The 16634-nt window shown below is 43.5% G+C and overlaps 1 protein-coding gene across 7 annotated transcripts in view; it reads left to right on the top strand.

Moving 5' to 3' along the window:
• Positions 1-16634, top strand: part of MCAM (melanoma cell adhesion molecule) — a 909696-nt gene that overhangs the window by 132153 nt on the left and 760909 nt on the right. The window lies entirely within an intron of this gene.

The following is a 16634-nucleotide window of genomic DNA, read 5'->3' as shown; positions in this document are numbered from 1 at the left end:
CGGCCACTTGTGTCGCTTAGCTTAGCCATCCAGCGACCTTGGTGCACATCTTTTTTTCTTTGCATCATGTGCTGTTTGGGGACTAGTTTTTTAAAATGCTATCCTGTCGGACACTGCAGTGCCACTCCTAGATGGGCCAGGTGTTTGTGCTGCCCACCTGTGTAGTTTAGCTTAGTCATCCAGCTACCTCAGTGCTTCCTTTTGGCCTAAAAACAATATTGTGAGGTGTGAGGTGATCAGAATAAACTGTAAATGAGTGGAAATGAATGTTGTTTAGGTTAGTAATACCATAGGATCACCCCCAAATTCTGTGATTAGCTGTTTTTGTGTTTTTTTTAAAAAATCATCCAGATCCAAAACCAAAACACGAAAGGGTGGTTTTGGCAAAACCAATCCAGATCCAAAACACGGGCGAGTATCTAGATCCAAATCCAAAACACAAAAAACACGAAAAGTGCCCACCGCAGCACATGTCCTCAGGGGTATAAGACAAGATTTTGTATACTGTGTATTCCCTTATTCTTGAAAAAGGGGGTTAATTCTCCAAAATGTTGCAAAATAAACTGCACTAACTTGAAATAAGCCTTAGAGTGCCATGCATGAATTCACTTTGCAAGATTTAATCCCAGTAATAAATATATATATATATATATATATATATACACACACACACACACACACACACACACACATACACATGCAGATATATACTGTATATATACATACATCGATGTATGGGGATCGGTATGAGATCCCGCTGCCTGGGATGCCGAACGTTAGAATCTCGACATCGGCATCCCGATTGGCGGAATGACGAAGCCTCTTGCGGGTCTGGTGGCGAGCTTCACTCGCCACAGGTTCTATTCTCCATCTATGGGTGTCGTGGACACCCATAGAGGAGGAGTCACCTACCTCACCGGTATACTGGCGGCGGTATGGTGGCCCTGTTGGGATCCCGGCGGTGGTATTGTGACAGCTGGGATCCTGACTATCGGTATGCTGACTGCATACTGATATACAGTACTGTCCAAAAATTGTAGGCAGTTGTGGAAAGAATGCAAAGACAAAATCAGAGAGTGCCTGCTGCACTGTCGCAAAAAAAGCTGCCCTGGATTGCGCTCCTTCCCGGAAATATCACCACAATTTGACAGAAATTGTAACCACAGAAATTTGGGGCTACTAAAAATAATAAAGTATATATTCAATACGTTCCTTTTGGAATGATTCAGACTGGATCTTTTTCCATCTTGCTTCGCTCTCTCAGACGTCACTGGGCATTTGATTTGAAGTTAGGTGATGTGGTAAACATACAAAAAAATAAAAACATACAAAAATGTGTTGATCAAACTATAAATAGCAAAACTTTGTGATAAAAGTGTCCAAAAAAAAGTGTCCAGAGCAATTAACGATGTAATGGATGCGTGCCAAAATTCACTCTCAAAAAGTTAGTGATATACACACATGGATTCTTTTGAAACTGATGTGTAGTAATATAACCAATGGTGTATCCTCTTGTTAAGTTCGTTTAACTTTCAGGAAGAAAAAGCAATACCTTAAATACACAATCTGTTCAGGCCGCTGCGACCGCTAGGCGTGTGTGTGAAACCCCTATGAAATGTGTACACGTTGCGCAAGCACGCCGTCACGCTGTAAGCACAAAGTAGCTACAAGTGCGGCGGAATACACTTTATAACCCTTAACAGGAAAGGAATGCAACACCAATTGTATATGTAATGTTGTGGTCCAACGCAGCAACAAATGTTTACTTAAAAAGGGGGTACAACAGAAATACAATAACACAAGAGAAGAAGCTACAACCACTGATACATATGTTTGTTCGCCTGCCCCACCCGTATCTGGTCCTCAGTCAGTCTGCAAAGATGACCTTCAGAGAATGTGTCTGAGACCGGCCAGGAGGCTTGGCTTTTATTAGAGATGAGCGGGTTCGGTTCTCCGAAATCCGAACCCCCCCGAACTTCACCTATTTTAAACGGTTCCGAGGAAGCCTCTGATCTTCCCGCATTGCTCGGTTAGTTCCCTAATGCACACCGAGTGAAAAATATTACTACATAATAGTCAGATTATACGGAGATCTTGGTTGCGTATATCTGCAGATATAGGGTTAAGCCCCCAGGCCGATCGACAAGGCCTCTCCTGTGTGCTGACCCGGGGTAGCCGACCTGTGCCGACATGATGGGGTCCTGCACCCCGGACCCATACCTAGTATTAGGGACCCCCCGTGACGGAGAGGCCTTGTCGATCGGCCTGGGGGCTTAACCCTATATCTGCAGATATACGCAACCAAGATCTCCGTATAATCTGACTATTATGTAGTAATATTTTTCACTCGGTGTGCATTAGGGAACCATTGTTTTTTCCTACACAGAATTACCCCTCCCTTTTAGCACCTGAGTGACATCACTATCAGATTGAGCAGCTCACCATTTTTTGTATTGTATTGAGAGGCATGGATGGGTCAGCATTAGGAGGGATTGCTGACTCTAGACTGCCATAGGAGAAGCTAGGGGTATCTCCAGGTAAGCTGGCTCTCAGATGCTGTAGGAGCCATTACCATGTGGCCTTACACTGGGAATTCAACCCAGACATATTTGTAATTATTTATGGGGTGGGTGGGGGGTGTGGTGGCCCCTGTGTCGGTATGGCTGGGCTGCTTCAGGTCGGCACACCCTAACACTTTATTAACACTTATGATTTTCCCTATCACTTTGTATATATTTTTGTATTATTTTAATCACACCACTTACATAGCACTTCTGTGCTTCTTATTAACCCTTATTAATTTTCACCTGTGTGCTGACCTGGGGTAGCCGACCTGTGCCGACATGATGGGGTCCTGCACCCCGGACCCATACCTAGTATTAGGGACCCCCAGTGACGGAGAGGCCTTGTCGATCGGCCTGGGGGCTTAACCCTATATCTGCAGATATACGCAACCAAGATCTCCGTATAATCTGACTATTATGTAGTAATATTTTTCATTCGGTGTGCATTAGGGAACCATTGTTTTTTCCTACACAGAATTACCCCTCCCTTTTAGCACCTGAGTGACATCACTATCTGATTGAGCAGCTCACCATTTTTTGTATCGCATTGCTCGGTTAACCTGAACGCGCCCGAACGTCATCATCCCGCTGTTGGATTCTCACGAGATTCGTATTCTATATAAAGAGCCGCGCATCGCCGCCATTTTCACTCATGCATTGGAGATTGAACGGAAAGGACTTCGCTGCGTTCTCTCCCTGAAAAGCTCCGTAATCTGTGCTCAGTGTGCTGCAAATAGCTGTGCTCAGTGTGCTGAAAATATCTACGTTCTCTGCCTGAAAACGCTCCATATCTGCTCAGTGTGCTGCAAATATCTGTGCTCAGTGTGCTGCATTGTGGGGACTGGGGACCACCAGTATATAATTATAGTAGTACCGTACAGTAGGCCATTGCTGTATCTTGCAACTCTGTGTCAAGTATGCTATCCATATCTGTGCTGCATTATTGTGAGCAGTATATAGTAGGACAGTGCAGCATTTTGGTGACCAGCAGTATACATATATTACAGTACAGTAGGCCATTGCTGTATCTTGCAGCTCTGTGTCAAGTAGACTATCTCTGTGCTGCATTATTGTGGGCAGTATATAGTAGGACAGTGCAGCATTTTGGTGACCAGCAGTATACATATAGTACAGTACAGTAGGCCATTGCTGTATCTTGCAGCTCTGTGTCAAGTATACTATCCATATCTGTGCTGCATTATTGTGAGCAGTATATAGTAGGACAGTGCAGCATTTTGGTGACCAGCAGTAAACATATAGTACAGTACAGTAGGCCATTGCTGTATCTTGCAGCTCTGTGTCAAGTATACTATCCATATCTGTGCTGCATTATTGTGAGCAGTATATAGTAGGACAGTGCAGCATTTTGGTGACCACCAGTATACATATAGTACAATACAGTAGGCCATTGCTGTATCTTGCAGCTCTGTGTCAAGTATACTATCCATATCTGTGCTGCATTATTGTGAGCAGTATATAGTAGGACAGTGCAGCATTTGGTGACCAGCAGTATACATATAGTACAGTACAGTAGGCCATTGCTGTTTCTTGCAGCTCTGTGTCACTTCTAGTATCCTGATCAGTGCTCAATATCTGCTGCATTGTTGTGACCAGTATGTATACTGTACTGTGCAATGTGTGTTATACACCTGGTGATGTTATACATCCTGTAATCTGTACTGAGCGATGTGTGAGATACACCTGGGGATTACAAACCCTGTATACTGTACTGTGCAACGTTTGTGATACACCTGGTGATTATACACCCTGTATACTGTACTGAGTGATGTGTGAGATACACTTTGGGATTATACACCCTATATAAGACTGCTGGATGTGTGAGATACACCTGTGGGTTATACACTCTATATACTGTACTGTGCGATGTCTGTGATACACCTAATAATTAATTATACACCCTGTATACTGTACTCTGCGACGTGTGTTATACACCTGGTGATTATACATCCTGTAATCTGTACTGAGCGGTGTGTGAGATACACCTGGGGATTATACACCCTATATACTGTACTGTGTGATGTGTAAAATACACCTGGGGATTATACACCCTATATAATGTACTGAGCGATGTGTGAGATACACCTGGTAATTAATTATACACCCTGTATACTGTACTCTGCGACGTGTGTTATACACCTGGTGATTATACATCCTGTAATCTGTACTGAGTGGATGTTTGAGATACACCTGGGGATTATACACCCTATATACTGTACTGTGTGATGTGTGAGATAAACCTGGGGATTATACACCCTATATACTGTACTGCGCGATGTGTGAGATACACCTGGTGATTATACACCCTACATTATTATTATTATCATTTATTTATATGGTGCCACAAGGATTCCGCAGCGCCCAATTACAGAGTACATAAATAATCAAACAGGAAAACAGCAATTTACAGTTGATGACAGTATAGGACAAGTACAGGGTAAATAAACATAGTTACATCAGCAGATGACCCTGGAATAAGTATCAGGTGGCCGAAGACTGCTGGATGTGGTATAGTTGAAGATTATTAAAGTAAGACAAAGGATAAGCACATGAGGGAAGAGGACCCTGCTCGTGAGAGTTTACAATCTAAAGGGGAGGGGTAGACAGACATGGGTGACACAGATGGGGTACATAGAGAACGTGGAACAGAGGGTTAGGATGAGATTTGGCTGGGTTTGGTGAAGAAGTGGACCCCCAGAAGGCACAAGTCAATACTTAACATTGCAACATTTTTCTGGGCTATGCAGGGGAAAATTAAAAATAGGGGAAAATAAAAATAAAAAAAAGAATCGATAACTTCTACCGCTTTCAAAAAGGTCAATTGAAGCTGAAATTTTGGACAACTACCTCATGGAAGCCAGATACAGTATACCAAACAGTACTTAGCAGAGTTAGAAATGAGTGCTTATGAAATACAGTAACATTTTGTCATAATATTTCAGAAACTGCATGGCTGGTCTCTTGCACTCTTTTGCTCTAATACACCACCTGCTTTAGGATTTATATTCAAAAACATTGTCTCCATAATCCCAAAAACGTCAGTCTTCTTGGAAAGTGGTTTGTTCCTTTGTAAGGGTAAGAGAACAAACGTTCTCAAACAATGGTTTCTCAATTTCTTTTTCCTCTGGGAAGGGATTGTGGATTCGCAGGAATATCTGAGCATTTCTGTAATCAGAAAGCAGCTACTTTCTTCAAATGTTTACACTAGATTACGTTTGGAAAAAAAAAAAAGTTCAGAATCCCATTTAGGATGTCTTCACCAAATCGAAGACATAAATATGGAAATTGGCATCAAACTTAATGAAGTACACAGATGGTTTAGCTTCAACTTGATGAATAACCATGCCAGTCCTTTTTGAGCCATCTTCTTTGGCATATTCCACTTGCTTGCCTACCAGACTGTCCACAACCTCCCCTGGTTCTCTTTCAGCTGGAGGGGAATCATTTGAGTCTGGCATGATCCGAAGATCTCCATTTTTATGGTCATCTAAAAGTTGATACATATGTAAGACTGGGTCCTTTTCATAGGTTATATAATAATAAAACCATGTGTTCATAATAGGTGCTCGTGCTAATACCATCCCTCGCCACTCATCCTTGGAACCATCCTCTGTTTCAAACATATGCTCCACTGCTTTACCAATCATTGTGTCAGCCAAATGGGCATCGCTGATTCGGGATGAGGCAACTCTGTCTGGTAGAACTTCAAGAGCAGACACCCTTTCATCCTTGTGAAGCTCAAGTCCATAGACACAATCAAATCCATCATACTTTATAAGATAGAGGGAGGGATTCACTGGTACTTGATCCAGAACTGTTCCTTTCCACTGTGTTATTGGCCCACTGCCCTCTTTCCACCCATGCTGTATTCTACAGCCTACAATATTTAGCCTTTGCTGGGAGATTGGTTTACTTGGTCCCATATTGTTTCGATGTTTCTTATGAGGTTCTTTTCTGCATCATATTTGCAGAAACACCTGCATGTGCTCCATCAGCTCTTGATCGCGAAGCAGCCATCTTTCCAAATGGAGTCTTCATTCATCTGTGTTTTAAAGGACAGCAGGGCTGCCGAACTAGGGTGAAAAGTGTAGTCACTCCAAGTTTGTTGTAGTCCTTCCAGTCTACATGAAAAAGAACCCCTTCCTTTCCACCTTTCAGAAAAACTCCGACCCTCAATTGCTCTGATCAGAAGTCACTTATCTGGGGCAGATAGGATGCGTTTCCCTCCACTCCCCCTGCAGGTGTTGGCTGCGGCACAGTGCTTCCCTGTGGCCAGTTGCCCCAATCCTCCTCCTCCTCCCTCCTTTGTCAGACTCCGTCACCACCACTGTTCGCTGCTATGGAAGAGCAGCTCCCGCCTCACTCCCCCTAAACTTCCAAGCCCTCCGCTCAGACACTCCAGCGCTCGTTCCCTTCCTTCACCCCCTCCCTCTCCACACACTGCCAGATTTGGAGCTGGCTGCTACTATACGGCTGCCCGCCAGAACCAGGCCTCGCCTTCCTGACAAATACTGATCCCTCCAGACCTGCATACTGTATACTGTACTATGCAACGTGTGTTATACACCTGGTGATTATACATCCTGTAATCTGTACTGAGCGATGTGTGAGATACACCTGGTAATATCTGTGCTCAGTGTGCTGCAGTGTGGGGACCACCAGTATATAATTATAGTAGTACAGTACAGTAGGCCATTGCTGTATCTTGCAGCCCTGTGTCACTGCAAGTATCCATTCCATATCTGTGCTGCATTGTTGTGAGCAGTATATAGTAGGACAGTGCAGCATTTTGGTGACCAGCAGTATACATATAGTACAGTAGCAGTACAGTAGGCCATTGCTGTATCTTGCAGCTCTGTGTCACTTCTAGTATCCCGATCAGTGCTTAATATCTGTGCTCAGTGTCAGTGCTGCATTGTGGTGACCAGTATACTACAGTACAATAGTCCAGTGCTGTTCTCGCTGCTCAGTGTCAGTTCTCCGTAATATCTTCAGTGATCAGTATAATCAGTTCTCAGTATAATCAGTGCGCTGTTAGACGTGTGCCCGTTTTCCACCGTTAGTGCAGCGGTATTTAGACAACTGATGAAGTTATTGTGTCCCCGGTACAAAATCCCATCTAGATTCCACTTCACTAGGCAGGCGATAGCGAGATTTTACCAATTAATATCAGTGATTTATAATTATTAATTACAGTGATCTTGCCAAATAATTCCAGTGATTTTGACATTTTCTTCCAGTGATTTTGTCGTTTTCTTCCAGTGATTTGGACCAATAATACCATTGATTAGAATGAATAATTCCAGTGATTTTGTAATTTTCTTCCAGTGATTTGGACCAATAATACCATTGATTAGAACGAATAATTCCTGTGATATTGAGGTGTTTGTGTCGCTTAGCTTAGCCGTCCAGCGACCAGAGTGCACCTCTTTTTCTCTTTTCTTTGCATCATGTGCTGTTTGGGGCCAATTTTTTAAAGTGCCATCCTGTCTGACACTGCAGTGCCACGCCTAGATGGGCCAGGTGTTTGTGCCGCCCTCTTGGGTCACTTAGCTTAGTCATCCAGCGACCTCGGTGCAAATTTTAGGACTAAAAATAGTATTGTGAGGTGTGAGGTGTTCAGAATAGACTGGAAATGAGTGGAAATTGTGGTTATTGTGGTTAATAATACTATAGGATCAAAATGACCCCCACATTCTATGATTGAAGCTGTTTTTGAGGGTTTTTTGAAAAAAAAAAACACCTGAATCTAAAACACACCCGAATCCGACAAAAAAATTTCAGGGAGGTTTTGCCAAAACGTGTCCGAATCCAAAACACGCCGCGGAATCGAATCCAAAACCAAAACCCGAAAAATTTCCGGTGCACATCTCTAGCTTTTATATAATAGTCCAAAGCATGCCTGGTCCAGGTGCACTTTCATGGTCCTGGTGCACTTGTAGATGTTCTCCACTGGGTACTCTTGGGATAACAAGAGTACAGTAAATACAGTGTAATATTAATATTGTACTCCTCCGCATATCTATGCGCAGATGCGTGCTACTTTCTGCAAACTGCAATCGGAATATTGCCCTTGAAATACTGTACAGCTGGATACCAAACACCACCTCCTAACCTAATTCTGTCCCCTCATATCCTGTAAAGTTGAATCCCTCTGTTGTTATACCTCTGAAGCAAATGTAACTTGCTGGTGGGGTGCGTGTAGGCTATGTGTAAATTATGTACTATGTGGATTAAATAAGAAATATGTCTTTGTGGCTTTTCCATGCGAATGCGTATGCTACCGTATTTACTCATACCACGCGTTAATACGCAGGACTTCGTGAGCCAATATACGCAACGTGCGGGTATGCGCACGCACGGCAGAATAAGCAAGCGCACGGAGGCCACTCTGTGTGATGTTTGCACGTGATGCATGTGGCTATAATATTTTCGACTTCAACAGTCCACTCTTTGACAGTAAACAATAACTGCTACACATAACTAATAAAACTGAAAATATTACATATACATTATATACAAAGTAGGGGTTTGGATAGGATCCCACTTGTGGCGCAAAGATAAGATGACGATGATGTTTTAACGTAATGTTCACTCTTCATCAATTTCTCTGGGAATAGTCCGACAGAATCACAAAGAATAGTCCATGTGCAGATTCAGTTCCATAAGATGATATGTAAAAAAAGCACAATGGATACACAAAAGTTAAATTTAAATTCCCAGGAAGAATTAAAATATAGGGTGACTTCTGCCCGGATTCCTTCGACTATGGCTATTCGGGAAGTGCAATGATATCCATAAGGTTTACCCCAGTGTAGATGGTGTACAAATCCTCCTCACGTGTGCTTACTTTCATACACTTAGGACAAAACATATAAAGGTTTCTTTATAGTTTCTGTGAGGAACACTTCTCCTATTTTCTTTTTTTGTCTCACGCTCCAGACAGTCAAAATAAAATTTGTCTATATGTGACATTTTCTCCACCTTCGCACTGGCCTTTGGCCGGTATGGAGTATGCAGCTTACTATTAATACCCATCAGTTTGCACATGATCTGAAAGACTTCACCTGTAAAATGCTTACCCCTATCACTTTCAATTATTCTAGGGATACCATATTTACAGACAAATTCCTGCACAATTTTCTTTGCAGTGAAGACGGCAGTATTTGTGGCACCGGGGAATGCTTCTACCCAGTTTGAAAAGACATCGGTACATACTAACACATACTGTTGATTCCTACAGGGTGGTAACTGTATGAAGTCGATTTGTATTACCTGGAAAGATCCGTCTGTAGGAGGGATATGGGATGGCTCCGTTGGTATTGTCTTCCCAATATTCTTCCTCAAGCAAGTAAGACATGTCATTGCTTTCTTACCTGCATGAGAAGAGAACCCTGGTGCACTCCAGTAGGCTCTTACCAATTTGCACATACCTTCCTTGCCCAGATGAGTCAGACCGTGTGCCACCTCAGCTAGGCTTGGGAGATTTGACCTGGGCTTACCGTGTTCATCTGTTCAAAGTCCTGAGGACTCCTGGCCATATCCCTTTGCCTTCCAGACCGCCTTCTCCTGTAGGGAACACAAATTTTGAATTTCAATTAACTGTTGCATGTTTACCGTGTTAAATGTCATCAGTTGTGTGATGTTAGTTTGTATGATGGTGCTTGCTGCTGATTTTGCAGCTTCGTCTGCCCGGCTGTTACGGGAAATTGGTTCTTGGTTGTAAGTGTGTGCTTTACACTTGATAACAGCCACTCTGTCAGGTTCCTGTATGGCTGTCAGAAGACTCTTGATGTATGATGCATGCGCTGCAGGTGTGCCATCTGCCGTCATGAAATTTCTGAGGTGCCACAGGGCCCCAAAATCATGCACCACTCCAAAGGCGTATCTAGAGTCCATGTATATATTAGCTGACTTACCCTCTGCGAACTCACATGCTCTGGTCAGTGCTACCAGTTCAACGACTGAGCGAAGTGGACCAAGGGGTTCAGCTTCTATGATACCTTCGTCATCTACAAATGCGTATCCGGTGCACAGGTCTCCCGATTCCATCTGTCTGTGGCAACTACCATCTGTGTAGAAGGTAAAGCCAAGCCTTCCAGTGGGTTGTCACTGATGTCAGGTCTCGCAGTGAAAGTCTGGTTCAACAATTCCATACAATCATGCGTATCAGTGTCTGCACTAAATCCTCCTTCACCATCATCCTCACCCTTTGTGCATGACCAGGCACACTCAGCGAGTAAGTTGCAGAATTTAGTGTGCTGCACCTCTTTATGGTGATGTTTACAGGGGCCATCAGTGGCAGTTCCCACTTTGTAAACCGAGCGGATGAGACATGTCTGGTTTGGGCGGAGTTTAGCAAGGCTGATACTGCATGTGGTGTATGAATGGTCAGGTTGTGTCCTAACACTACGTCCTCGCTTTTATTTACCAACAAAGCTATGGCTGCAACACTTCATAGGCAAGTGGGGAGAGACCGTGCTACAGTGTCCAACTGTGCGCTGTAGTAGGCTACATGTCTGCTGGCATGACCATGTTTCTGTGTTAAGACTTCTGCTGCACACCCAGCGCTTTCAGTACCATACAATTCAAAGGGCTTCTCGTAATCTGGCATCCCCAATGCTGGTGCTTGTGACAAACACTGTTTTAGTCTATCAAATGCCAGTTCGGACTCTTCTGTATGAGAGACCCGTTCTGGTTTGTTCGAGGAGACCATTTCTTGCAAAGGTAGTGCCAGAACAGAGAACCCTGGAATCCAATTCCGACAGTACCCACACATTCCGAGGAAAGTGTGGATCTGTTGCTGGGTTTGCGGCAGAGTCATGACATGGATGGCCTGTATTCTGTCAGTGGTCAGGTGCCTAAGTCCTTGCGTCAAGCAATGTCCCAAGTATTTAACCTTAGTCCTGCTCAACTGCAACTTATCCTTTGAAACCTTGTGTCCTGTCTGGGAGAGATGAAACAGAAGCTGTTTAGTGTCTGCCAGGGATAATTCGAATGAGTCAGAGCACAACAAGTCATCAACATATTGTATTAGCACCGACCCACTCTCAGGTTGAAAAGATTGCAAACAGTCATGTAAGGCCTGTGAGAAAATACTTGGGCTGTCAATGAAACCTTGGGGAAGAAGGGTCCAGGTATATTGTACTCCCCTGTAGGTGAAAGCAAAGGGCTATTGGCTGTCAGGGTGGAGAGGGACAGAAAAGAATGCAGAACAGAGGTCGATGACAGTGAAGAACGTGGAGGTGGAGGGAATCTGCATGAGGACGACAGCTGGATTGGGCACTACAGGGAATTGACTCAACTATCTTGTTTATCCCTCTTAGATCCTGCACTAGCCTGCAGCCCCTCCCCCCACTCTTTTTCACAGGGAAGATTGAACTGATGGCTGTGCTGGACGTCCTGACTAGGATGCCCTGCTGTAGCAGCTGTTCTATGATGGGGTATACTCCTAATTCCACCACTGGTTTCAGAGGGTGCTGGGGGATTTTTGGAGATCCTGCCATCTTTTACTTGTACTGCTACTGGGGCTACATTCGCCATCTTTGGTCCAAAGGGAACCCGGTATTTGCGAGATAATTTCCTCTACCTGCGATGGACATGTGTCTATAACGGTGGAGTGTAACATTAGCCTTTGAGGGGTGTCTAGTATATCTTGCACTTCCTGTGCATGGTTCTCAGGGATATCTAAGAACACACCCCCAGGGGTACAGTATATGACACACCGCATTTTACACAACAAATCTCTGCCAAGCAGATTAGTTAGAGCCGATGCTGCCAACAGGAAAGAATGTTTGGTATGCAACGGCCCTATTGTAATCTCTGCAGGTCTACTCAAAGGGTATTGCTGCACCTTTCCCGTTACTCCCATTGCCGAAATCGTTTTACCCGTGGTTGTTACACCTGTGGTTTAATTTAGTACTGATCTGGCCGCCACTGTGTGCAAGAAAAGGTAGTGGTATGCTAGCTACATCGACCATGACCTCAGGTTCACTTCCAAGGCCAGCAATCAATTTCACCGGCTGCAGACTACAGGTAAGACCTAACCTCTATTATGTAGTGGGACCCTCCCGCAGGGCATTGGCAGCTACAATATGTGCGGGGGATAACTGGGTTTATGGGGGCCTGACTGTCCCTACTCAGTGGGTACCTCCTTGTTTCCCCTCTATGAGGCCCATAATCCCTTCTATGTGTTCCCTGATCCCAACTATGTATCTGGTAACGTGGTTCGTATTCAGGTCTAGGGGGTTATTATACGTTATGTGTCCTGTTACTTCTACAATCCCTTGCAAAATGCCCTTCTTTCTTGCATAGGAAACATGTTGACCGTTTCTTACCATCAGGGGCCTGGGGTTTAGGTTGATTGTACATTCCTGTGTGATTCCCTGTGTTTACTGATGTTCCGGTCATGCTCAATTGCAGACTCTCTTAGTGCAGCTACCGTGATACCTCTCCAATTTGGCAGAGAGGTTTGCACTCTGGTCCTCAATGTCTCCTTCAGTCCATCCATTAGTACAGAGACAGCTACATCCCTGTGGTTGGCATTTTCCTTTATATCCTCTATCCCAGTGTATCTAGCCATTTCCTGCAGTGCTCTATGGAAATACTCAGATACCATTTCACTTTCCTTCTAGAGAAAATTTTGTTCCACTTAACAACAGTAGGGAAATACAATCATAATTGTATGTTAATTTGCTTTACATTCTCCTGGCTGTACTTATCAGTGAGAGGCACTTCTACATCTAAGTTACAATCGGTTATGAATTTTGTGATGTCAATATTTGAGGGTAGACTCGCTCTTAGCACTGTCTGTCAGTCTGTGTTTGTGGGCTCATGGGCATTGCCCAATTCTTTAATGAATTTCTGGCATCCGACTAGATCTTTTCGGGGATCAGGGAATTCTGACATAATTGACCTCTGTTCTGACAATGAATTGCAATGTTCCTGATGGGTGTTACTCCCTGATTATCAGTCTTCCCATTGGGGACTGCAATCACCCTGACTGGGTTTAACTCAACCACATCATTTCTGTTTGATTCTATAATACGGGTAATTCAACCTACAAAGATAAAGCGCTAAGCTAAAATGTGTGTCAGCTGTCCCAATTATAAATGCTAAAAAGAGTTAATTAATACACCTTGCCTTAATTAAGGACTGCTGCTCTCAAAGTATTGGGTTGTTGATTCCCAATATATTTAATAAAACAAGATATAGAGAAACAAATGAAAGCACTGTCCAGAATAAAGACTTGGTTGTAAAAATTCTTTAATAAAACATTTGATATAAACACTTGATAAAAGCTGGTAATCCAGCTGAATAACTGCAACAAGTTACATAGACCTTAAAGCCTACCTCCTTCCATGATTGGTATTGTTTTTCACAGCTATCACAATGGTTAAACTGGCAATTTATATTGTTTCTTATCTGATTGAAACACTGTAACAATATGAGAGTAAACCTACTCCACAGTGTTCAATATTTGATACTCCGTATCCTTCTGAGGAAACAGCCACGTGTATTAGGCTGAGAAACGTGTGTCAAGTGTCAAAACTTCTGCCTATGTGGACACAAGCCTCTCTAAAGCAGCTATCATCTCTCCCAGTGCCGCCGAGATTCTGTGTGATTCCGCTATCTACGGGCCGACGTCCAGCAGCGGGAGAAATACAATGCTGGTGATAGCGGTGAAGCCGCTGAGCGCGGTGTGAGATGGGAATGGAGCCCGGTGGGAGACGCGGTAGCCGAAAGCACTGGTGAGATAAGCTTTACTCTTGATACAGCCACAGTGGACATTCAGGCAATTTTCACTCATTTACAGACGGGGACGCCCGTCAGAATATACACAGCTGGTCTGATTAGTTTCACAAAGAGACTTTAACATCGCTAGTCACCTTGTCTATAAATCCAGCTTGAGCATTATCAGAGACATTTTGGACTTATTACATCACAACGTTGTCCCAGCGGGAGGTTAAAAGCAATTAATCGTCATATTTATTTCCTCTGGATATGTTTTGGGCTGTGAAGTAGTAAGTGTTGTATCAGAGTTCTTAGGAGATTGGTTAATACAGTGTGATATTGAGTATCAAAGATTGAATAGTGTTACAGAGTTTCAATCAGATAAACTTGCAATTCTTCAATCAGATAAGAATTGCAAGTTTAACCATTGTGATAGCTGTGAAAAACAATACCAATCATGCAAGGAGGTAGGCTTTAAGGTCTATGTAACTTGTTGCAGTTATTCAGGTGGATTACCAGCTTTTATCAAGTGTTTATATCAAATGTTTTATTATTAAAGAATTTTTACATCCAAGTCTTTATTCTGGACAGCGCTTTCATTTGTTTCTCTAACTCTATAATACGGGGAGCAATTGTCTCTGCATAATGGACGGTTCCGTACTTACCGGTGGACACAACCTCACTCGCCCCTCCACTGGGGGGCATGGCCACTGCTCTCAACTAAGAATGCCAAATTGATTTCTCACAAATATTTAAAATGCCCGCTCTAATATATATTGTAAAAGCCTGCACCTCTTATTACCATATCCCATGAATGTGCGCTATACATCACAAAACACTGCATCCCATAAGAGAAAACAATACACCCACACATTATCTGAGTTCCAAAGCTCATTGATGTATATATTTGTTATAAAAAGTATATGGATTCAATATATATTACAAAGTACAGTATACCTATAGTTACATGGTTAGCAGTTAATAAATACAGTTACATACAATTTCAGTTACAGGCCAGCGATACAATTACCATTCCCTCCAATGCATCTTATGTCTCTCTCTCTCTGTAAATAAATACAGGAACTGAACTGGCAGCAAGTCCATCATACTCTGAGACCAAAAAGCCACTGAGCTTCTGTGTGATCAATGTGTTATCTAGTTTCTGGGGGAGGGGTTCACGATGAGCCACCAGTCCCTTTGTATATGGTAATCAGGTTCAGCCTTGAAGACATCCAAAGGGCTGGCCTGAGTTTCCTGTCCACTGTCTCATCCGGATCCGTGAGGGTGACGAGTGGAAGACCGCCTTTAACACCCGTGATGGACATTATGAGTACCTCGTCATGCCCTTTGGATTGAGCAACGCTCCAGCTGTCTTCCAGCATTTCGTGAATGATATCTTCAGAGACATCTTATACCGCCATGTTGTGGTATATCTAGATGATATCCTCATCTTTGCCAATAATCTAGAGGAACATCGTTTCTGGGTAAAGGAGGTCCTGTCCCGTCTCCGTGTCAATCATCTCTATTGCAAATTGGAGAAATGTGTTTTTGAAGTTAAATCCATTCCGTTTCTAGGTTACATTGTGTCCGGTTCCGGACTAGAGATGGATCCTGAGAAACTACAAGCAATCCAGAATTGGCCGATACCCTTAACCCTCAAAGGGGTCCAGAGGTTCTTAGGGTTCGCCAATTATTACAGAAAGTTTATACGAGACTTTTCCACCATTGTGGCGCCTATTACTGCATTAACCAAGAAGGGTGCTAACCCATCCAAGTGGTCTGAAGAAGCTATGCAAGCTTTTCATCTTCTAAAGCAACGTTTCATCTCTGCACCAGTTCTGAAACAGCCCGACATCGACTCTCCTTTCATCTTAGAGGTAGATGCCTCCTCTGTTGGAGTAGGAGCGGTGTTATCCCAGAAGGCTAAAGATGGCCATCTACATCCTTGCAGTTTCTTCTCCCGGAAGTTCTCCCCAGCTGAGCGCAACTATGCCATTGGCGACCAGGAGTTGCTAGCCATCAAACTCGCTCTAGAGGAGTGGAGATATCTGTTGGAGGGAGCTTCTCATTCAGTCACTATACTTACCGACCACAAGAATCTTTTATATCTGAAAAGCGCACAATGTCTTAACCCTCGTCAGGCCAGATGGGCACTTTTCTTTTCCAGGTTCGACTTTAAACTCCAGATCTGTCCGGGTTCTCAGAATCGCAAGGCCGATGCCCTTTCCCGCTCATGGGAGCAAGAAAATGAGTCGGAGTCTGCGGACAAGCATCCTATTATTAATCCGTTGGCATTCTCCACGGTAGAAATGGACTCTA

The sequence above is a fragment of the Pseudophryne corroboree genome, chromosome 10, assembly GCF_028390025.1.
Source record: "Pseudophryne corroboree isolate aPseCor3 chromosome 10, aPseCor3.hap2, whole genome shotgun sequence".
Lineage (NCBI taxonomy): Eukaryota > Metazoa > Chordata > Amphibia > Anura > Myobatrachidae > Pseudophryne > Pseudophryne corroboree.
Note: the sequence above shows the minus strand (reverse complement) of the source record. Positions and strands in the feature narration are given on the sequence as shown.